Source organism: Aquila chrysaetos, chromosome 5, assembly GCF_900496995.4.
Source record: "Aquila chrysaetos chrysaetos chromosome 5, bAquChr1.4, whole genome shotgun sequence".
NCBI lineage: Eukaryota > Metazoa > Chordata > Aves > Accipitriformes > Accipitridae > Aquila > Aquila chrysaetos.
The window spans coordinates 34,626,630-34,649,076 of NC_044008.1; the positions used below are offsets into that span (position 1 = coordinate 34,626,630).

A 22,447-nucleotide genomic window follows, 5' to 3' on the forward strand; every position below is an offset into this window, starting at 1 on the left:
TAGAATTTACAACCTTTCGTCCAATGACATAATGACCATAATTAAAAAAAACCCAGACAACCCTCCAGCCCTCCCCCCCGTGTAGGCTTTGTGATTAAAGCCCTCAGACAGGCCTGACAGCGAAGGCAGGAAGGCAAGCGAGGGGATGTAATTTTTAATTCTTGGAGTTTCCTGCGGAGCACTTCAGACTGCTTTAGCTCAGGCTGGGTGAAAACCTGCGGGAACCCAACCCCGCTCCGCCGCGAGCAGGGCTTCTGCCCGCTTGCTGCCGGCACTGGCTGTGGTGTGCCGTTTCACGGTTCCCTCCCTCCAAAAAAATCCCAGTTCCAATATAGACTCAGACAAATAGTTCAACAAAAATAAGCTCTGTCTCCCTCAGTTCTGCATTCCCGTGAAAATGCGACTGATCGTAAGGCCCGTCGTGCCATACGATGCCAAAAGTAGTACAGTCCAAAGATGAAGAGGTGCAAGGTTCGGAGCTAGAGGTCCTATCTTGCTTTAGACCTGTCACGTGGTTGGAAAAATGGACAAATTTTGGAGCTTAGGCTGGTTGAAGGGACTTTGAGTCTGAAAGCTGCCCCTATTTTCCACCGCATCAGCTGGTTTAGTGAGGGAGACAGGCTCTCCCCCTAAAGCACACGACAAAGAATAGGTGTCCTTAATGAATTAAAGCAGTTCTCGGCTGCGGTTCGGCACCAAACTCTTCTATGTCAGTGCTAGGGTGAGAGGACCAGCGCTGCAGGAGGGCTGGGGAAGGCAGTCCTGCTCCGCTTGTGCCTGTTCGCTTTGCACACTTGACAGGGCTGCGGGTGTAGGCAGCGTCCTCGTTGCGCTGTTGTTCATGTGGATGTCTCATGTAACGACAGGGGAGAGAAAAACATTTCTTTAAACAAATGAAAATAAGGTTGTAAACCATAAAGCAAACAGCAGGGAGATTCTGGGACAGATGTACGAACAAATCAGCAACAGCTGTGAAAATTACTTCTGGTACATTTTTTTGAACCTGATTAAAAAAATAATAATCAAGATTAGAGTTCATTTCCTTTTGAAATGCCACAGATATCGACGCCTATGTCTGATAGCCATCAAGCCTAAGCAGCGTGGCACAGATCTCTCCGTAGCCGCATCAGGGTACTCGGGTGGGTCTTTCCTCAGTGCCTGGAGGGATGGAGTCGTCGGGACCGATGGTGCTCAGCAATGCCCCGACCCAGCACCTGATGCCCCAAGGATGCCAGGCAGCATAAAGTACGTGGGCGGGTGGAGCTGGCAGAAACCATCCGCATGCTTGTAGGAAATTTTGTCTGCAGAGGAGGAGCCAGCTGTATTAACATGGGCTTTCTTGACGCTGTCAGTCCTTTCTGCCTATCCCTAACTAGAAAAGCTCTGCTTAATTTTCACCAGGAACGACTTCTCCCAGCAGAGCAGATGTCGGTGTCCAATCTTCAGACTGAAGGGAGACACATCGTAACCCTAGGACTGCAGAGCCCTTTCTGTCTTGTCCGCAGCATGGCGGTGTTTGATTTCACCATTTCTAAAGAAAACTTTGTATTTGCTAGGATTACTTGAGATCTTGCAAGAGTTTAAAGAAAAGAATATAGTTACTTGTTTTCTGGCAAAGAATAGGATTAAACTCTTGATTATAATGTTGGAAACAGTGAACAAAAGAAAGCACAACCTTGTGATATTCATCACACCCGTGCCTGTTTGTAGCTGACACTATCTTCCTGTGAGACATGTCTCTGCAGCCAGACTAACTTCTCTTATATTCAAAGAAGGGCCAAGTGTACTACTTTTGACCAACCAACCACTGCAAAATCTGCTAAATTAATCTCTTCTTTCTCTCTTAATTTGTGGGATCATACTCCAAGCTCCGATAGTCACTTCAGTGCCTATGGAGCACCCCGCAGCTCACCAGGGAGTGTTTCCCCTGCACCCCTGTGTTTACTCTTTCTCTGAGGATGCCAGGTCAACTGCAGCTAGAACTATGATGTTTGGTAGATGTTATATTATACTTCCCTCTTCTGCTGCCTTTTGGCTATGTACTATCTCACAGAGACAACACACGATGCAGTAATACCCACCATCGTTTAAAGGAGAAATTTCCAGACGTGGCAGGACTGAGGGCACGTTTCCCGCACAGAGAAGACCTCCCCTAAAGAATCTTCCATAGCTAGCAGGGTGTTTCCAGAGCAGAGGTTTTTGGCAGGGACTGGAGGTAGCGGTGGTAGCAGTGCCATTAGTAAGGGCTCAGCAGTCCCTGCGCTCCAGGCACAACCTGCCACATTCACCACGTCAGCAGGACCGGTTTTCGGAACACTGTTAAGTGCTCTTTAGGGAGTAAAACCTACCGGCTCTTGCTCAAAGCCCTTGTCTGGGGCAAAGAGCAGTCAAGAGCTGCTCTGGCTGTGTGAACTGGAGGTGCTGGCCCGGAGCTTGGTACTTCAGGTCCCCCAAATGTGAGGAGCGCTGGGGGAAGTCCAGCGCGTTCTGCTGCCCCAGCTGCTGTCCCACACGCTTGGGCTGCAGTGGTCAGCTTCGAGAATTTGGGTTTAGGCAAAGCAGGTCAGGGCTGCGCTCCTGCCCCTGTAGCTGCTTACTTTGCTGTGCCTGGAACCTGGGCTCGTGAAAAGGCTTTATAGGGTGAAATAAGGTTGGTACTGAAGGTGCAGGAGATGCTTTTACCAAAATACTAAGCACATTTTTTTCTGCATTTTGGCCTTCCTTTTTAGAAAGCGAGGTTGTGTTATATGTTTCATTAACGTTTTCCTGTTTTCCACAAACAGGAAATCCCGCTCTCACCTACAAACTAAAAAAAAATAATGGCAATATGCCTGTTTTGAAGTAACTGCTGCTCCCTGACTCATACTACCTTCCTCTTGGGACCAGAGCCTTATGTCTGTGTGTTTGCTTCTTGCTCAGATAGTATCTTCTGAAATTGCAGGAGATTTTGTTGGAGCTCTTAGTTTAGTTTTCACTCTGTACTCGTCATTGTCACTGAGGCAGCCAGTCTGTAGAGGAAAGCAAAGTGTATTTTGCTATTTTGTCGTGGCTGTCAGCTCTTTACCAGTACACTAGAAGTCAAAGTAATCCTGGTGATGATAAACCAGCTGCATTCAAAGCACCTGACCCTACACACACATCTACACATAGGTCCAAATCCACACTTCAAAAAGGTTAGGATGCTTTTGCAGGGATGATTTCAGTATTAGCTGACTCTTGCTATGCTTCCTCCTTAGAAATACATATAAAAAAATATTAGGTTTTATTTCACAGTTTTTTAAAGTTTAAGGCCAAGAGGGGTAATGTCATCTCCTGCATCTCAAACACCCTGAATTCTCACCCAGAACCCGCAAATCCAAGGAACCACATGACTTCAGCTGGATTAAAACATTTGGGCTTTTCAGAATAGAAAAGGTTGGGAAGGCAAGGCTCGTTTAAGCTGGCAGAGGGGAAGCTAAGGGCTGGCATGCAAGCAAGCTATAGCTACTTGAAGGGTAGTTGCAAAGACAACAGAGCCAGACTCTTCTCAGTACTGCCAGACAGCCCAGGCACGGGGCAGAAGCCACATACCAGCACGTGGGACATTCAGGTTGGACATTAGGATAACCATAGTGCAACTCAGGAACACGTTGCTCAGGGAGCAGAGGCTGCAGAGTCACTGCCCTTGGAGGTGTTTGAGACTTTGCAAGGCAAAGCCATGTCTGAGCTGACCCGGTGTTTGTGGCAGCCCCACTTTGGACCAGCTGTCCTCCACAGGTCCCTTCCAACCAGTGTTCTGATGAGTCTGTGAAAGTGCTTAGTGCCACAAGCATGAACACGATGAACAAGATATTAAAGATGCCCTCGAAACTACTGAGGGCAGGAATGCGATTAGGTGAGACATGGCCAGACGTTAGGCAAACAACACTCCATGTGTCAGAGGCAAGTTAAAAAAAAGGCTTAGTGAGGAATTCAATAGTCCGTTGATTTCTTGAGGAGATTTGCTGGAGAAAAAGCGGCAGGTTTTGGCTTAAGAAATCTTTTTGTCTTCACACATAAACTGTAAATACATAACTACCCACAAAAGAGCTCAAAGTGCTCTTTTAAAATATTCATATTCACAAATTTTGCAAAACAAAGCTGGAGATACTTGGTAAATGTATTACATTCTTTGTAGCAGAATAACTGCTATGTTCTGAAAAAGGGCTGCAATATCCTGTTTTTCCTTTCCAAAAACATAATTTCTTCTTATCCCCAAGTTTATTCCACTCTCCCTGGTAATAATGAGCTTCACAGGGCAAGTATGAAAAGCTGCATTTGCAATTGGCTACAGTGAACTGAGGAAGAGCTAAAATAGAATATTAAATAAAACTCAGGTGATATTATTTTTAAGAAATAAGATTCCTCATAATAAACACAAGTTTCAGAATCAGGGCTATAATTTACAACATATTAATTGCTTAACTACTGTGCTTTTTGACTTAGTGTGCCTATAACCTTAAGTATGACTACAGATGGCACAGGATATTTTCTTGGCGACATTACCACATCTCCCTGTTGTAATGATTCCTACCAGCGCAGAGTGTAAGTATTTCTTATTGCCCAACATTTTTAAGAAGAAGGGAAAGACAGACACGTTCAGGATCATAACACCTAACAGAAGGCACTTCACTGCAATGACTAAGAAAGGAGACAATTTGCCTTAGGGTCTGTATAATCTCAACGGAGGGAGACAGGCACATCTCAGAAGGTGATTCAGCCCACCTAGAAGGGGCTTATGGTCACCAGCCAGCTTCTGTAATACACTTTGGGTCAGTTGCTTAAAGCTTGATGGCGTGAGTCTGGGCGTTGGGAAGGGTCTAGGTGTTATTTATACTATTTAGAAGAAGGACTGCTAATACAAAATTTGTTTTGCCTTCTTTCTATTTGAATGATGTCAGGAACGGACAAAAACATCCTCTCTAGATTTTTACCCCAGGCTTTCTGTTGTTCCACACCCTCACATAAAAAAGATTACTTCAGTGGTGCCAGTCCCCCCTCCATTATTTTCAGAACACATTTGGGAACATCTTGCACTGTCAGGATAATTATTCCTGGCTTCAAGCCTTGCCTGAGCGAAGGCAGGGGCTACCTGGAGTTTTTCAGTGCAAGCCTGTGTCTATTGTTTGCTCTGAAAGTGCCCACGTGTGCTAGAAAGAACATATTGTCCATGCTCTACATGGAACGAGACTGAGAAAACAAAGCTGCAGGGCAGAGGAATGATGAATTCACTAGGTAGTGAATAGCCACTGCTGGATAACTTGCAATATAATACCATGGTTTTATATGTTTTTAAATATAATAACTCACCGAGGAATATTGCTGTGTTAGATCACTTTAGCTTAGCCCCCTTCTGTACCAACATATCTAAGACGTCTAACATCCCTGATTGTTTGGAGCTATATGTTGCAATTTATCCAATCTCTTTACAATGTGCCATTTGCTAAATGTAGAGAACGGCCCTTTCAGGTGACTGGCAGAGTGCCTCTGATTTCTCACAGCTGCTGCCATGTTCTGCCCAAATGTGAGCGAGTGATTTCAGGCTTTTAAATGTGCTACTGCTTTGACACCTGTGACTTGGGCAGGGAGCGGTGCTGAGTCTCAGTGGCCCTGGGAGCAGCCAGAGCTGCACATCAGGCATGTCTTTGGGACCTCTGCTTCTTTTAAGATCTGGAAAACTCGCAGGTCCAGATTGCTGGGTGAAAGGGAGTTAAACCTAGTTTAATATTTTGGTCTCCATCCTCATTTGAGGAGGCTCATTTCTGCAGCAGCTGCAATGACCCCTGCATCCTGAGCGACTAATCGGAAGCAGCCCAGCTCAGATCAAACCTGCCAGAACATTTAAGCCAGTGGTCTCCATCGCTGCTGCTACCTCTCATGAAGGCCCTTCAGATGTGAGTAAGTAAAGGTTTCCAGCAGTATTACTCACTATGCTAGCCTGCTTGAGGCTCGCTCTTCCCTGGGGCCCAATGCCTGTCCCATTGCATGACCAGTTGTGTGTCCACCACGGCATATGTCCACGGTTGTCTACCATGAGATAAATACACTTCCAGTCACACAGGCTGGGAAGAGCTCACCATTCATCATTTAATAGGGAACACATACATACATATTTGTTCATGTCAGAGAAGCTTATGTTTGTTTAGTAGTGTACAGCTCTCAAGTGCCTCCAGATGTGCCGGCATGACGTGCTGGGACGGACGAGCTGGCCATGACTACTCCTCACCTCAGGGTCACAGAGTGAAGGCCTGGAAGAGCTGTCATGAAACTATCTATCTGGATTGCATTAGTTAGAATACAGCCAGCAGGTCAAAGGCAGGGAAGAGATTATTCCCCTCCATCAGGCGCTTTTGAGTTTTGCTCCCCCCACCCCAAGAAGGAGTACAGCAAGACGGTGGTGGGGTGCAAGGCATACAAAGAGACATTGAGGGAGCTGGGCTTGGCCAGCCTGCAGAAAAGAAGGCTAAGGAGAGCTATTATTGCTGTCTACAACCACCTAATGAGGTATGGAGAAGAGAGAGCCAGGCTCTCCTTGGAGGCAGAGAGGCACTGAACACAGTTGACCCACAGTAGGGTTAGCAACACCTGGATCCTTCCTGACTGAGACCACAAACATAGCTGTAGCTCCCATGGTGAGCTAAGGAGAAGAGGCAGGCAAGGGGATAGGGCACCACTTTTATCGGATCACTGACCTAGCTGGAAAAAGTGGGCAAACTCTTCCTAACAGGCATTTGTCTAGTCTGTCCTTGGCCGTGTTTATGTTAACCATGATTTGGCCATTTGAATTTCAGTCATTGTTACATTAGGAGTCAATAAGTTTTTATAAAACATGTGAAAAAAGGCACTGATAACTTAGTTCTACCAGTAATCTTCAGCGTTCCGTGACTACATTTCTGTTTATAAAAATAATAACGTGTTCATATAAACTAGATGCGATTAAAATCAGCCTGTGAAAACAATCAGATTTCCCTTTCATTAGCAGACTCTGCGGGAGAGCAATACTGTTATTTGTGCTGTCTGAGCAGTGTATAATACTTTGCAGCACTTAACAACATTACTTAGACCCCGAGAGCAGAGTCAGCTCTTTAGAAGGAATCAGGATGAGGCACCACTCAAGCTTCGGTTCTCCTCTGCTGCGCTCCTAGGGGTTCCATGGGTTGGACTGACTTTGAGCATGGGCAGTGTCAGTGCATGTCTGCCCAAAACACACCTTGTAGACAAATTCACAGCAACTCAGAAGAAGATGTCTTAATGTCCTTAATGGATCTCAACCACTCTCTGCTCCCCAGTCCTCCATCTGCAAAACTGGGAATGTAATGCCTCCCTATTTCACTTGGACATCACAGGGATAAGTACATTCAAGGAGAAGCAGCAAAGGAGCATGCAGGTCCTCAAGGAAAACTGGCTGCCATTTGTCAGCTATTTAATGAATGAATGATATAGAAAAGCCACGCAAAAAAAGACAAGATGCAAAAAGGGTTAAAAAGGTCAAAAAGATACTCTACGTGAAACATTCTTGCTCTTACTTCTTTTCTGTTGAATCTTCATATCTAGAAAAGCTTTGTCTATGTCACTTCCACATACTTCTCTTGATAGTATTCTTTACCCCATGGTAGTGACTTTTTGTAATGCTTTGTTAGTTTCTAAAAAAAATAAAAAAAATCACCAGATGACTTATAACAATGATTCATGTTATTTTTGTTGCTCATTATTATCATTTGTCATATGAGACAATGCCTGGTTGTTCATTTTTCCTCTTTTAAAAGAGAAATCTGGCTGAGCTCTGAAGGCTCCAAATTCTGTTTATTATACTAGCTGAAACATGTTTATTACACTGTCATGTTTTTATATCCCTCCTGCTACCTTGTGCAAAACATACTTTTGCTCTGAACAAACTGTGAAAATTCTGCAAGGTTTTGCCCTCTCTGATCAAGCCATTGATCCACCGAGTTTAACAGCCTCACGTGATGGTAGCCAGTATCTGACCCAGCAGATTGTCCTCCACGTCTCAGCACCACAGCTAATCCTGAGAGGCACTCCGTGGGGAAGGTGCCTTCATGAATTCCAGTCCTAATTCGTGAGATTTCCTGAGTTTTAAGCTCTATTCTTTCCTAAGAAATGTTAGTTAGAAATGGTCATGTACTGCCTGCCTGTATGGTTGTTAGTATAACGGCATTTGATCAAGAGGAGAAGCCACAGGAGACATATGTAACAGTTAAAAATAACAGTGATAAAGCAATGGTAATGACAACCCTATTTTCATGTTGCAGCTGCAATGAATTAGTGGAGAACCTTGGCCAAAAGGCTTTCCAGGCACTTCACCGAGCCTTTTGGACCCCTGAGCCACACTGACTCCACAGCTTAATGGGAAGAAGTCTGCCAAGCAACTTTCTGAACACAAATAGCGATCAAAGAAAGTCACCTGATGGGAACCCAGTCACCGTTGATGTCTCCTTGATTGTAGACCGTATCTGAAAGACTAACGAGCTCTACCTTTTGGACCTAGTGTCTGGAAATGTGAATGTTCCCTCCTGAATTCTACCTTTGGATCTAATGAATTACATTACCTTCCCCTACAAATCTTGCACCGTCAGGTTTGTCTGTGATTCGATAACCAATGGGATGTTGCTAGAAACATACTAAAGGTTCATTGTGGCATGAAAGCCTCCCAAACAGTTTGCTTGGCTTTGCAGCGATGTCAATATTTATTGTCACTGTCACAGACCCAGAAAGATTACACAGACGTGGCCGGGACGCTGCGCTTGCGGTTCATATAGGGTTACATACGGCACTCTCCCTCCGCTTTTGAATGTCAGAGATGTTGCGTCAGTACTGGTGCCAATGAGACAGGTCTTTCAATCAGCCCAAACACTGTTGGGAAAGGAAGGGAACCAGTGACCGACGTATCTGGGCTCCTGCTTCTTGCTCCACAGACCCCGGCTGAGTTTGAACCCCGGAGGAGCGATGCTAACACTATAGTCCCACAACTCCCTTAAGTCAACATAAGCAAATGCTGATGCTAAAAGAGGCAGTGCCAACTTCCCACTGACCCAATCACTGTTTTCACTCTCCTTGCTTTGCCAGTGACTGCAAATAGCCATAAATACATATGGGAGGAAAAAAAAAAAAAAAAAAAAAAAAAGAGGCTAGTTTTAACCCAGAGCGTTGCCCTGTTCCCACTCACCATGTGGCTGCACGAACATCTGGCAGAAGGGAGAGAGATGCAAATGGCAATAATCAGGCAGAGGACTGGAAGGTAAGCCAGGACTGCTTATTCCAGTTATACTGATTGTGGAGCTAGTGAGTAACCTGCAGCACTTGTACAGCGTTCCCTCAGGGCTAAAGAGGAGTGGAGGGTGGGTGTGCAAAAGCGGAGGCAGACTTCCCTGGTCCATTATATCTGGATTAGGCAGATAAGATGAAACCAATTTTCTGACTCCAAGAAAATGCCATCAGAAATGTTTAAGCTAGTCTAAGCATAGCTAAAGTACCCTTCACTTACAAAGTGCTTCACATTATCCATGATGACATCCAAAATCAAGTACTGATAATTTCTAACAAAACATAACCTAGTCAAGTTGCTCTTTTAAATCAAAACTGTTGTCTCATCTTTTTTTGAAATGAAAACCACTTGCCTCATAAAAAGTTTTTATGTTTCAGAAAATTATATTGAGAATAATGTTTCTTAATAGACTCTTAAAACAGCATTACTTAAAACAATTAAATCAATTAGTTCAATAAAATTCTTCAACTGAACTGCAATATTTTGGCACTGTGACTGATTGAGTTTACTGCCTTTCCAATTAATGAAAGATTGGTTCCTTTAGCAATTACACTCTGATTAGTCCGCAGCAAGAACATTTTCCATTACTCATCCCCCACTGCTATCAAAGGGCCTTTATTGCTGCCTTTTCATTCTCTCTTTAATGCTAAATTAACAGAGTTTATCACAATCCTTGCTCAGTAGAACTCTTGGAGAAAAATTGATTTTGAATTTTATCCATGCAAAAACTTCATCGACATAGGCAAATCCAAGAAGTAACATTACTAGACACTGAAGCATCATGCCAGCCGCAACCACCTAATGTTTTTGGCTTAATTTTAAAAATTGTAGCTGTGGCTGTTCAGGAACAAGTAAGAGTTAATATCAAAAACTAGGATAAAAAAGTAACTGTTTATCACAAAATAGCATAAAGAATCTTTTCATAGCCCAAGTAATCAAGCTTCTGTCAAGGTGAGATAATTGTCAATCAAGCTCTCAATTCAAACACAGCTGCTAAAAATCAGAGACAAATGAAGCCAGACACTTCACTGCAGTTTGAGCACCTAACTCAGAAGTGAGTACAGTCTTGGCAGTAGCTGAGACCCTGTTGTAACTCCGTACAGTTGTAAAAGCACTTAGAAAAGGAGTCCAAATTGGAGAGTTTTGTCTTTCTGAAGCTGAAAACAAATGTATTTACCATGCTGGTTAAAATGGTGCTTAATGCAAAAAATCTGTTAGATTTTTTAAGTGTTAAAGAAAAAGTGGTTCTTGACTTCCAATAGGCAATTAGTATTTCTTTTAATCAAATCCTATTAGTAAAAGCTTTTTCCTGGCTCAGCAGACTGAAAGAACATGCCAGAGAAGACTGTGAGTACACTGCAATGAGCAGTCACCATTCCTGCAAAGGCTCATGCTTCTTTACTTTGCTCTTGCCTGTTGAAAGTCATCAGGAATCACATATACAAGCATTGCTAAAACAGAAGTGTATTTGTATTTATATTTTGTCACCATTAGTTTCCATGTCTTTTTTTTTCTCTCTTCTCAGATGTTAAAAATTACTTAACATGTTACCAGTTTTGTCACATACTTACTCTACTTGACTCTGCTAAGTACAGTTTGAAGTAAAATCTGGAAATCAACAATTCTCACAGGAAATTAATGTTTTACTTTTATGTGCTGCACATTCATACACCACTATTGTTTATTATACTATTGTGTAATTTTGCACAAATATCGATTAGTAATTTTGTAAATCTGAAAACCACAATTCCCAGCTGATGACCATGACCCTAGAAAAAGTCTAGAGAAAACAACCTCATTACGAGACATACCTTGCAATAGATGTTTGTTTAACTTGAAATCCGCAAGAGCAGCTGCCCAGTGCAACAGTACATATTTGCTTCTGAATCCTTTCTCAAAGGCACTATTTAAACATGTTGATGAACTGAGCTGGATTTCTCCCCACTTCCATTCCAGCAAAACAAGGAGACTCAGAAGATAAAATTTGTGTTGTTATTGCAAGTAGTGCTATGTGGTAAGTGAGAAATTTACTTTCTATAGTCCTATTTAAATGTGAGTGTAGGAAACTTCCATATTCCTGTACAGATGCAATGTCTGTGTGTACTGCTCTGACATAGTGACATTTCTATTTGAAAATGAATATACTTCTATTTCTAGAAGTGTTTGTGTACAGAGCTCCTTCTTGTCCATATTTGGTTTGATATTAAAGATCTGGCTACTCTAGCTTCACCACTTTGGCAAGAGGGAAACAAGAATTACTGTATAGAGAATATCAGTCTAATTCAAGATATATGACTTGTTTTAGATCTGGTTCTGATTTATGTTAAACAGTAAACAACTGAGAATGATAACAAGAGTTTTATGATGTGTGCAGCTGGACTAGCTATCACTAAATTTCACACAGCATCCTGAAGAGCAACAGTGATAAGAGAGATTTTTCAGTCACCCTTGTTGCGGGCTGTTTGATGCTTTGACCTAGAGGGGAAAGTTTGCGTCTCCTGAGCCAGTCACACTTTACGCTTCCTTTCTGGGCTCTCTTTTAGCCTTTCTTCTGCCAATGTCTGGATGGGAATCCCTTCAGCCTGTCAACACCTAACTTTAATTAGCTGAAGAAATTTCTCAAAGTGCTCCTCTCGTGGAGCTGTTTCTGCAACCATTCTAGCTCCAAAAAAACCGTGGAATCAGGAGTGACAAAAGGCAGGTCATCAACGGACCATGGCTGAGGTGGTGTCACATGTCTTCTCCTCCACCATTGGCCAACGAGGTAAATGGTCAGAAAGGACTTGATCCAATGTCCCTTCTACTCCTGTGGGCAGCATTTATGCATGTGACCAACTTCACTCTCGCATGGAGGAAGATCTGAGCTAATTTAACAGTATGCTAGAAGTGCCACCAAACCAAACTTTCTCAGAGCAGAAATGATGTTTTCCACAGTAAAATAGAAACAAAAAAGTACAAGATGAGTCACACTTTTAAGATGTGTGAGAGTTCTGTGACACCTATTTCAAACAAAACTCAAAATGTCCATCAGCCACTTACTTACTCTTTTGTTCGCCTTGTGTCTTCACTTGCATTGGTGTCTGTAGGCAATAAACCGTAAAGTAGAAACATGGACTGAATCCTGAGACACTTATTCAAGCTAAACTCTAATTACTGGCAAAGGAAGATCTGTCTGAGGAATCTTATCATCCCCAATTTTTTCACTGTAAAAAGGAAAAATACTAAAAAATCATAGTCCTGCAGCATCCAGCAATTTTGTTCCTCTCAGTTTCAATAATCAGAATATTACCCACTAATCTGGTTTAAAAGCAGGAGGGTAAAACCATGCTTCCTAATAACACTTGTGGTGGGCTTGGGGAGCAAAGGTTCATTCCTTAAATTTCAACCTTTGGTTTCATAGTGGAATTTTCTGATTCTTGTTGACTTGCCTTGTCTTTTCTCCTCCTCTACAATGTCTTTAACAATAATTTCTGAAATATGACTTTTAAATTTTCAGATCTAATTACTGGATAAATTAAAGAAAAGGGGAGAAATATTAGGGATTAAAAGTGTTCTGTAATTAAGGCAATGAATTTCTAGAAAAACAGGAAGTTGTTATACTTTTTGTTGCAATGTTATGAAATTTTCTTTTTACTTTGAAGCAAACTTTACCTTGAAGCAAAATGGGCTAACTCTACCATTTTTAATAGTGTATAGAGAAACTGTCCATGGTGGTTATGAAATCCAAATCATAAATGAATCATCAAGACCAGATGGTAATCTTGACTACTACTACTTGCAAAACTCATTGGTGGTAGTGACATATGAGACATTTTTCAAGTCCTAATATTCGGTTCTGATGAGAGGAAAAATATGATAATAATTTCCTCCCTATTTCACAATGATTTTATGAAAATCAGTTAGTGCTTGTAGAATGTTTTGATTGGCTAAAATGCTGCACGAGTGCTCATCTTTTAATTGGACGTTTGACCTTAGTGTAGTATTCTTAAACGTTCTTAATGTATTTCATAGAGTCACAGAATCACAGAATGGTTTGGAAGTGACCTTAAAGATCACCTAGTTCCAACCCCCCTGCCATGGGCAGGGACACCTTCCACTAGACCAGGTTGCTCAAAGCCCCATCCAACCTGGCCTTGAACACTGCCAGGGATGGGGCAGCCACAACCTCTCTGGGCAACCTCTTCCAGTGCCTCACCACCCTCACAGTGAAGAATTTCTTCCTTACATCTAATCTAAATCTACCCTCTTTCAGTTTAAAGCCATTACCCCTTGTCCTATCACTACATGCCCTTGTAAAAAGTCCCTCCCCATCTTTCCTGTAGGCCCCCTCTAGGTACTGGCAGGCTGCTATAAGGTCTCCCTGGAGCCTTCTCTTCTCCACGCTGAACAACCCCAACTCTCTCAGCCTGTCCTCACAGGAGAGGTGCTCCAGCCCTCTGATCATCTTCGTGGCCCTCCCCTGGACTCCCTCCAACAGGTCCATGTCCTTCTTGTGTTGGGGACCCCAGATCTGGATGCAGTACTGCAGGTGGGGTCTCACCAGAGCGGAGTAGAGGGGGAGAATCACCTCCCTCGACCTGTTGGTCATGCTTCTTTTGATGCTTCTCATCAACCAACAGCCCCAAGTCCTTCTCCTCCGGGCTGCTCTCAATTCATTCTCCACCCAGCCTGTATCTGTGCTTGGGATTGCCCCAACCCATGTGCAGGACTAGGCCTTGTTTAACTTCTTGAGGTTTGCACAGGCCCACCTCCCAAGCCTGTCATGGTCCTTCTGGATGGCATCCCTTCCCTCCAGCGTGTCAGCCACACCACACAGCTGAGGGTGCACTCAATCCCACTGTCCATGCTGCCAACAAAGATGTTAAACAGCACTGGTCCCAACACCGACCCCTGCAAAATGCCACTCGTCCTTGGTCTCCACTTGGACATCGAGCCGTTGACCACAACTCTTTGAGTACGACCATCCAGCCAATTCCTTATCCACCAAATGGTCCATCTGTCAAATCCATGTCTCTCCAATTTAGAGATAAGGGTGTTGTGCACAAATCCAGGTAGGTGACCATTGCTCTTCCCTTATCCACCAATGCTGTAACCCCATCGTGAAAGGCCACCAAATTTGTCAGGTATGACTTGCCCTCAGTGAAGACATGTTGGCTGTCACCAATCACCTCCTTATTTTCCAAGTGCCTTAGCATAGTTTCCAGGAGGGTCCGCTCCATGATCTTGCCAGGTACAGAGGTGAGATTGACTGGCCTGTAGTTCCCCAGGTCTTCCTTTTTTTCCCTTTTTAGAAAGGGGGGTTATGTTTCCCCTTTTCCAGTCAGTGGGAACTTCACCGGACTGCCACAACTTGTCAAATATGATGGATAGTGGCTTAGCCACTTCATCTGCCAGTTCCCTCAGGATCTGTGAATGCATTTTATCAGGTCCCATGGAATTCTGCACCTTCAGCTTCCTTAGATGGTCTTGAACCTGACCTTCTCCTACAGTGGGCGGTTCTTCATTCTCCCAGTCCCTGCCTTTGCCTTCTGCAAGTTGGGCAGTGTGGCTGGAGCACTTGCCAGTGAAGACTGAGGCAAAAAAGTTCTTAAGTACCTCAGCCTTCTCCATATCCTGGGTAACAAGGTCTCCTGTTTCCTTCTGGAGAGGGCCCACATTTTCCCTGGTCTTCCTTTTATCACCGATGTAACTACAGAAGCTTTTCTTGTTGCCCTTGACATCCCTGGCCAGATTTAATTCTATCAGGGCTTTGGCTTTCCTAATCTGATTTCTGTCTGCTCTGTATTCCTCCCAGGCTACCTGTCCTTGCTTCTACCCTCTGTAGGCTTCCTTTTTTGTGTTTGAGTTTGTCCAGGAACTCCTTCTTCATCCACAGAGGCCTTCTGGCGTTTTTGCCTGACTTCTTTGTTGGCATGCATTGCTCCTGAGCTTGGAGGAGGTGACCCTTGAATATTAACCATGGGCCCCTTCTTGGGGCCCTCTTCCCTCCAGGGCTGTATCCCATGGTACTCTACTAAGCAGATCCCTGAAGAGGCCAAATTCTGCTCTCCTGAAGTCCAGGGTAGCGAGCTTGCTGTGTGCCCTCCTCGCTGCTCTAAGGATCTTGAACTCTGCATTTCATGGTCACTGCAGCCAAGGCTGCCCTTGGGCTTCACATTCCCCACCAGCCCCTCCTTGTTGATGAGAATGTAACTTCTTAATAACATAATTCTTTAATGTTTTAGTACTTCCTTTATACTCTGAACTCTTTAGCTATGATATGATCTAGCATCTGACATTTTACACAAGGCTGTGCCTTCCATGATTTGAAAGTGAGATTCAAAATATTGACAAGATGATGAATTTTCCCCTTCCCTGAACTTTACACACTTGGATAATACTATCGGGTTTTTTTAGTGATGAAAATTATCATACTGTGGTTCTGAATTTTTGCTTTCTGGTGCTAATAGGTTACAGCAACAGACTAAAATCATGTCAAATTATGTATCAAGGGTGTCTGTTGCATAACTTTCAAGATCTGGAATCTGTGGCTCACTGGTGGTCCATAAGACTTTTGGTAAAGATGTAACAGACAAGATTGTATTTCCAGATATACCCGATAAATTTTCTATCATAAGAATCAAGTAGGTAACAACAAGAAGTCTTAGCCACCAGTGAGTTTCACTAAGAATTGCTAGATTTATCACAAAACTAAAGCAATGAAAACGTATAGCTTCAAAACAATCCACTTTGCCTCACAAAAGTGGTACATAGAGTAAATGGTATCACACTGGTACAACATTTTAAGCATGGACCAAGATTTTTTCCATCTCTTGTAGGTCTTTTGATCTATGCATTTGTTATCTCAAGGTTATACTTTGAATGCATTCTGGTTTGTGCTGTCCATAAGGAAACCAGAGAAGTGTCAACTATTTCAACATGTAGACACTGACGCCCTAAGGGATGGTGGGAGGTTGCTCTTAGCATATTGCCCTGGTGTATCACAGTATTTTCTGCTGCTCTTTTCAAGATAGCTCAGATGTTACTTTCTGGCATCCACTTATTTGAAAAACTCATTTGTGTCTTATCATGAATGAGACTGACAGAACTGCCATGCTTTACCCTGCTGATATTACATGGGTATTCACCCTTGGGGTCTGAAAATGGTTTTCCAATGAAGACCCTTAAATGCAGAACTTAGCCCTCTCCTTCCAGTCCTCCTTGCTCCAGTTTTTTATGCACAAGTGAAGGAAAGAGATAGAAAGAGAAAGAAAGACTGACTCCTTGTCTTAGAAGGATTTCTTTGCACATTGATGAATACCATACAATGATGGTATGGAAAATATGAATATAGGATCTTAATGGGAAAAAAAAAGATGAATTACTAGTGCTTCATGGTGATAATTCTTTTGAAAAGTGGATAGGCTGGTGCTTTAGTCATATTCTACTCCTAGGTACATACCACAAGACATGTAGAATTCATTATGTTTTATTATTCCTTTGTTTATATTACTGGACAGCATTTTTAAAAATTTTTGGTGTTGCAGCTTTTGACCCTAATACTGTAATGCCAGATACTGGCTTGTATTTGGAAGGAAGGCCTTACAGCAGAAGGTTGAAAGTGCATGATCTATTTCTCATCTTCTAGTGCTGGAATACTTGATTTTGTGGAGCTTGAGACTTATTCTATCATATGGTGCTGCAGAGCAACAAGTTAGGCAGTAACATCCAAATACTGTAGCACTTAAAAATTGGAGTCACACCCCACCCACCCCGCCAAAATACCATCAAAATTATTTCAAGGATCTCTATGACTCCTTTTAACATGAAGTGTAAATGTGTAAAAACCCAGCTTCTACAGTTTATGTCAGGGCAACATCTGAAACACATCGCATCTCTCTTTTTCTGACTATGGGAGTAAATTCTCAAAAAATAGCCTTCCCTTCTCATTACCAGCTAATGATGTACATTTATGATCTGTTTGAGTTTCTCCATCCAACCGTGTTCTTCCTGACTTACGGGAAAGATGTGTTTGTTCAGCCGCACTGTTCAGCCAATTCAGTAATGAGTATCCACTCTTACTGGCTGACATGAAGCACAGAAGAAGCTGTTCCACTTAAAAGTATAGTCTTCACAAGGTCAACATGCAAGCACATATGCAAGTCCCAGTATAATAATCAGACCTTATGGACAAGTTGAAAAAAGTTGTTTATTTTTTTACTATAAATTTTGACTTCTCCACCCAGGTCCTTAAAACCCACAATTTTGAGTAAAAATATATGTATTTAGAAATACTTTTGTAGCAGTTTTATTTAAAAAATATTATTAGCTGGTATAAAGGATTTTGCCAAGTATAGACATTTCCTACAAAAGTTATTTTAGTTAAAAAAAAACCCTCACGAAATGAAAACATTTAATCAGGTCAACCTACAAATTTATACAAATGCATAATGCAAGAGTTATCCTGACATACACAGGGGAGCTCATAGAGAAAAATAGTCTCAGAAAGTTACTTACTCTTTTTCAAAGTAAATGATTAGAAAAATAAATAGGTGCCAAAAAGATAAACGAATTTGATTACTTCCAGCAATGCACTCCTTTCTTATGTGTTATCCTGGAGAGTGACTCAAATAATTGCTCAAAAAGAATGCACTGGAGTCTCCAAGTTAAATTTCTGATGCCATTTAGTAAACTGAGTCATTAAATACAAGAACTAGGGACCTGGTTCTCCTGTACACAAAAGTGTCTTTATGCCACTCTGGCAGTACAGAAGGGCTGTAAAACAAGTAATGCAATTAATGCCTGACTGAATGCCCACTGGCACTGACTGGAACAGTGAAATGAAAACTAACCCCCAAATTTTTCTAAAGATTTTTCCAGATGAAAAGTCTCATAACTGTCATCAAAATCACCATCTACTAAAGAATAGAAACAAATCTACTGATTTTTTATTTGATTTTTGATGACAGAAGACTTCAGAAAGTGATTGAAGCTGTGAAAAAAATACACTAGGAGCACAAAGACTTCTATGGATTTGGTCTAGGAATAGTTTTCTTTGTCTTTTGGCCAAGTTGCAACAGGAAAACAAGTATTTTTGATAGAAATGCTGACATAACTTTACTAATAGCACCTCTAACAGAGATTGTTACAATGTGTATTTACTCAGGTACAGCATTAAATAAGAGATGTGAACTCACCATAGCAACCCCTGCATCACATTGCAGATATGCTGCTTCTAAGATACGGCAAACGTTTCTGAAGAAATACACACGAATATTGGGTAAACATCTATCAATTCCAAATTGTGTTTCAAATATACTTTGCCATACAGTATAACAAAAAGCAGCATAACTTGATGCTATGTAAATTATTAATTTATTTCTGGACTTTATTTTCCTTGTCTCATGATTACTGCCTCAAAATGTATGTTCAGATAACTCCCCAACTCGCTATGGCAATAAGAGTGACAAACACATTATTGAGCTCCTCCAAAATGTCACTCTGAATCCTTACGCTCCCTACTAATCCAGGAGACTCACCTGTCCTTTTTGGGCCTCCTCCTGCTGATGGCCTGAGATCTTGCAAAAATACTACTCTTCACCATAAGATATTCAGTAGAATTATGTGAATACAGTTAAGGTTGGAAGTAGGTTTTCTTCTGAACAGTCTTGTAGCCCACTTTTAGGCATATGACTGTTTCCTCTTCATTATCCCTCTGCTCTTAGTTTTCATCTTGAATTTTATTAGCTAATATCTGTGCCTTCAATTTATCTTTATTCAGGCTGGCTTTCCTCCTTTTGCATGAGCAAAATTTCATTGTATTTACAGAGTTACTGCTTGTTTTTCTACTTAAGTGTTTTCATCCTTTCAGTCCTTCTCCTATGATTCATATAAGCATTTTCTGTGCTGAATTTAATTTTAGCATTTTTCCTTTGGAGGCTTAATCCTTACTATGTCCCGTATTACTTATATCTGAATAAAAAGCTTTTGGGTTGATGTAGCATTGACTCCAACTTGACCAAAAACCTTGGCAGGTTGCCTGTTCATATGCATCAACTTTAATCACTTACGCGGTGCCTAAAGCAAGTTCCTGATGATATCCAGTGGGTTGCTATGCCTCCTGCAATCAAGCTTTTGCTGCCGGATCTTTCTTATAATTTACCCAACAACTCATGGCAGAATTTAGTCCTGGAAGGAGAAGTAAGTGATCACTTCCGCTTTGGTCTTTTCTTGATATTAAGTGACTATATTGCCTCTTCCCACATCTCACTTGTAGAGGGGGAACACTTTTTCTCACATGACCTGAGAAGACTGATAAAGAAGAGAACCAGCATTCTGTTTTGCCACATAAAGTTGTCTCCATAGATTCTTTCATCACTGCTGACCAACTTTCCTGGGATATGCATGCCAAAGTCTTTAATCTGTTGGTTGTGTGCTGTAGCTTGAGCACAGGAGCATCACCTGAGCAACTCGGGAACTTCGCACAGCTCCAGGGCTACAAGCTTCCCTCCTCTCCATATCTACTCCATTGGGACCACCTGGAGGAGGAAGAGATGGAGACAAGGCTGCTGGTTGTACTGAATTACTAATATGCAATATGGTTGTCTTTTCTTGCTCCTTCTCCCAAGTCTACTTTAGCCTACTTGGACTGAGGAACTACCTGATTTGTCAGTGAACTGGATATTTTAAGATCTCCACTATTTTTTGAAGAAAGGAAGAGATTACACCAGCTGTTGTTCAAAATAGTGGCTCACCTGGATGCAAACTGATACATACATATGTGATTAATTGTTTACAGCTGGTATACTAAGATGAACCGTAGTGCACCTGGATGCTCACTGTCTATGGAAACAGTGGGGCTTTACACCTATGGATTTCTTGTACAGAATATCACAAAAATAACAAAACTTAATATCATTATGTGATCACCACAGAATCAGCTGCCTGCTAAACCTCTGAAGTGTTACCCAGTTTAATCATCAATAGCAATTACTTTCTACACTTCACAGCAGAAAGCTCTGCACTTCGCAGAAAAGATGAGCGACACTCAGTAGTTCTTTTATACCTCAGCTGCACCTCTCCCGCAACGTCAGTGTCAGGTCAACAGAGAGGTGCTTCCCTTAAGAAGACTTTGCCATCCTCGACCACCCATCTGTTTCTATGAGAGAATAGACACTGAATCTTGACCTAGCCCAATAGTCCTATGTCCACAACAATGTTAAAATAACATAATTTAATATTGTTTTTTTTCCTAAAATAATGACAAGCATTATTTTTAATCTCAGGGGAACTGTAGGAGTTCACCTACCACTCTAATTTGCATTTTAATCATATTTCAGGCCTTCAAAACTTCAGCAGAATAAATCACATGAAGAATGCAGCCACCTGAACAAAACAATAAATGAATGAAATCCATGTTCTTGTGACTAATAAGGAGAGAAAAGAAGATGTTACTGCAAAATATTCGGGTATCTTCAATATATGAAATTTTTCTGAAATGCTGAAATCCAGCAGAGCAGAAGAAATTATAAGATCCAACAGTTATTGTTCCGATATATTCTAGATTGATATCCTTCCATTCAGTATTCTGAATTATTGTTGGAAATATTATACATCTCAGGTATGAAGAGTGAAAAATCCTGAGCTATATGAAAACAAATTAATATGCTGAAATGTCAACTGAGAATTATGAAAGTGCCTGTGTTTTTGTCAGAAAAAGAATGAAATCAAGCAACTATTGTAGTGCTCAGAAACACCTCCAATAGCATACACCCAAATAAAGAAACATCAGAAAAATTAATACAGTCATTAAAATGCAAAAATTCTATCTTCCATAATAATTAATAGTATGAGTCCTAGTAAGCAGTATAACCTACTTTTTGTAGTATCTTCAAAACATATGGATGTGCTTTAAAGAGATCAGGATCTTCCTAAGCAGAGAAGACATGAAAAGATTCTGCCGCACTGTTTCAGGCCACAGGTGACACATCTACTGCCTTCCCTGCCTTTAAATGTTAGAGAGGCTCCAGTCAACCGACAGGATTTGGGTACAGACCTTTCAAAGGGTATTCTTACACTATAAACACAATATACCTCACCAAACATATGATCACATGAATGTATTCAGTGTTGTTCAGCACATTCATTCACTAAAGCTCTAAACTTGCTTAATTAATGATATACCTTACAGGTCTTCTTCAGCCTTAAGCTGGTCAATCTGGGGGTCTGTCTTATTGTTCTTATAGGTTTTCATAGCAATTTTGCTGAATGAACTGATTTAAAAATGTGTATATAGACCCTAAAGACTTGTCCAAAATACAGAAGTTTATGTTTAGAATGATTGTGGAAATCTAAGGTAGTGGGATGCTGAGTACAAAAGATCAATTAGCGCAGACCAGAGCAATATCATGTGCACCATTTTTGCATTCATTGTTCAGGACAAGTGAGGTTTTGCATATTTTGTAGCAGAAATAATCAGCAACTTTTAGAATAAAAATAAATATGTGTTGACCATCCCTACTACTGTTGTAATCTTTATGTTATGCTTTGATTTTACTTGTCTTAAATGGCACTATTTCTTCTAGAGTTTACATTAATGAGTTTTATTTCTTCTGCTTTACCTGATTTGGTCACATTTATTACTGGTTTATTATACCAACAGCTTTCAACTATTTTATATTTACAGACTTCTAATGAATTTTGAATAAGTAAGGATTCTCTGCACTGAATTTGATCCTACTGACAAAAGCTTTTTGTTTTTCTTGGGTACCTCTCACGGGCTCTCAGAAATTGCCAACTCCAGTCAAGTTAAAAGGTTAAAACTCCTGCTGTATTCTATAAAGTCTCTGCTGCCATGCTGGTGTCCCCAAATTCTTCCTCTTCGTTAAGCAGTGAACGATTTATTACTTGGCATGCTCCCTGCATCGGTCCTGAGAATTCATGCTATTCCAAAATTAGATGGTTCAAGGAGGTCTTCTCTCTGTGGTACAGAAATGCAAAACCCTCAAATATATTGTGAGTATTTTTGGTAGCAGAGGCAGAGATTCAGTTAAAGCCTCGAGGTATTTTAATAACCTGAAAAACTTCATCGTCAATCAGCATGTCTCCATTTCATCAGAAAGAAGTGTTTTTTTCCTTACAAACTAATGTGTTTCTTCACTGAAGATG

General features: G+C 41.5%; 1 long non-coding RNA gene across 3 annotated transcripts; it reads left to right on the top strand.

The window, feature by feature from the left end:
• The first annotated feature begins 9,020 nt into the window (after positions 1-9,020).
• Positions 9,021-21,799, top strand: LOC115341607. 3 transcript variants are annotated; one of them, XR_005932523.1, is made up of 4 exons: positions 9,021-9,274; positions 11,056-11,315; positions 11,845-12,065; positions 20,620-21,799. It is a non-coding gene; the product is annotated as an uncharacterized LOC115341607 (long non-coding RNA). The 3 variants fall into 3 exon arrangements; XR_003923452.2 differs by having other exon boundaries at positions 11,202-11,315; XR_003923451.2 differs by lacking the exon at positions 11,845-12,065 and having other exon boundaries at positions 9,025-9,274; positions 11,202-11,315.
• Positions 21,800-22,447: the final 648 nt, after the last annotated feature.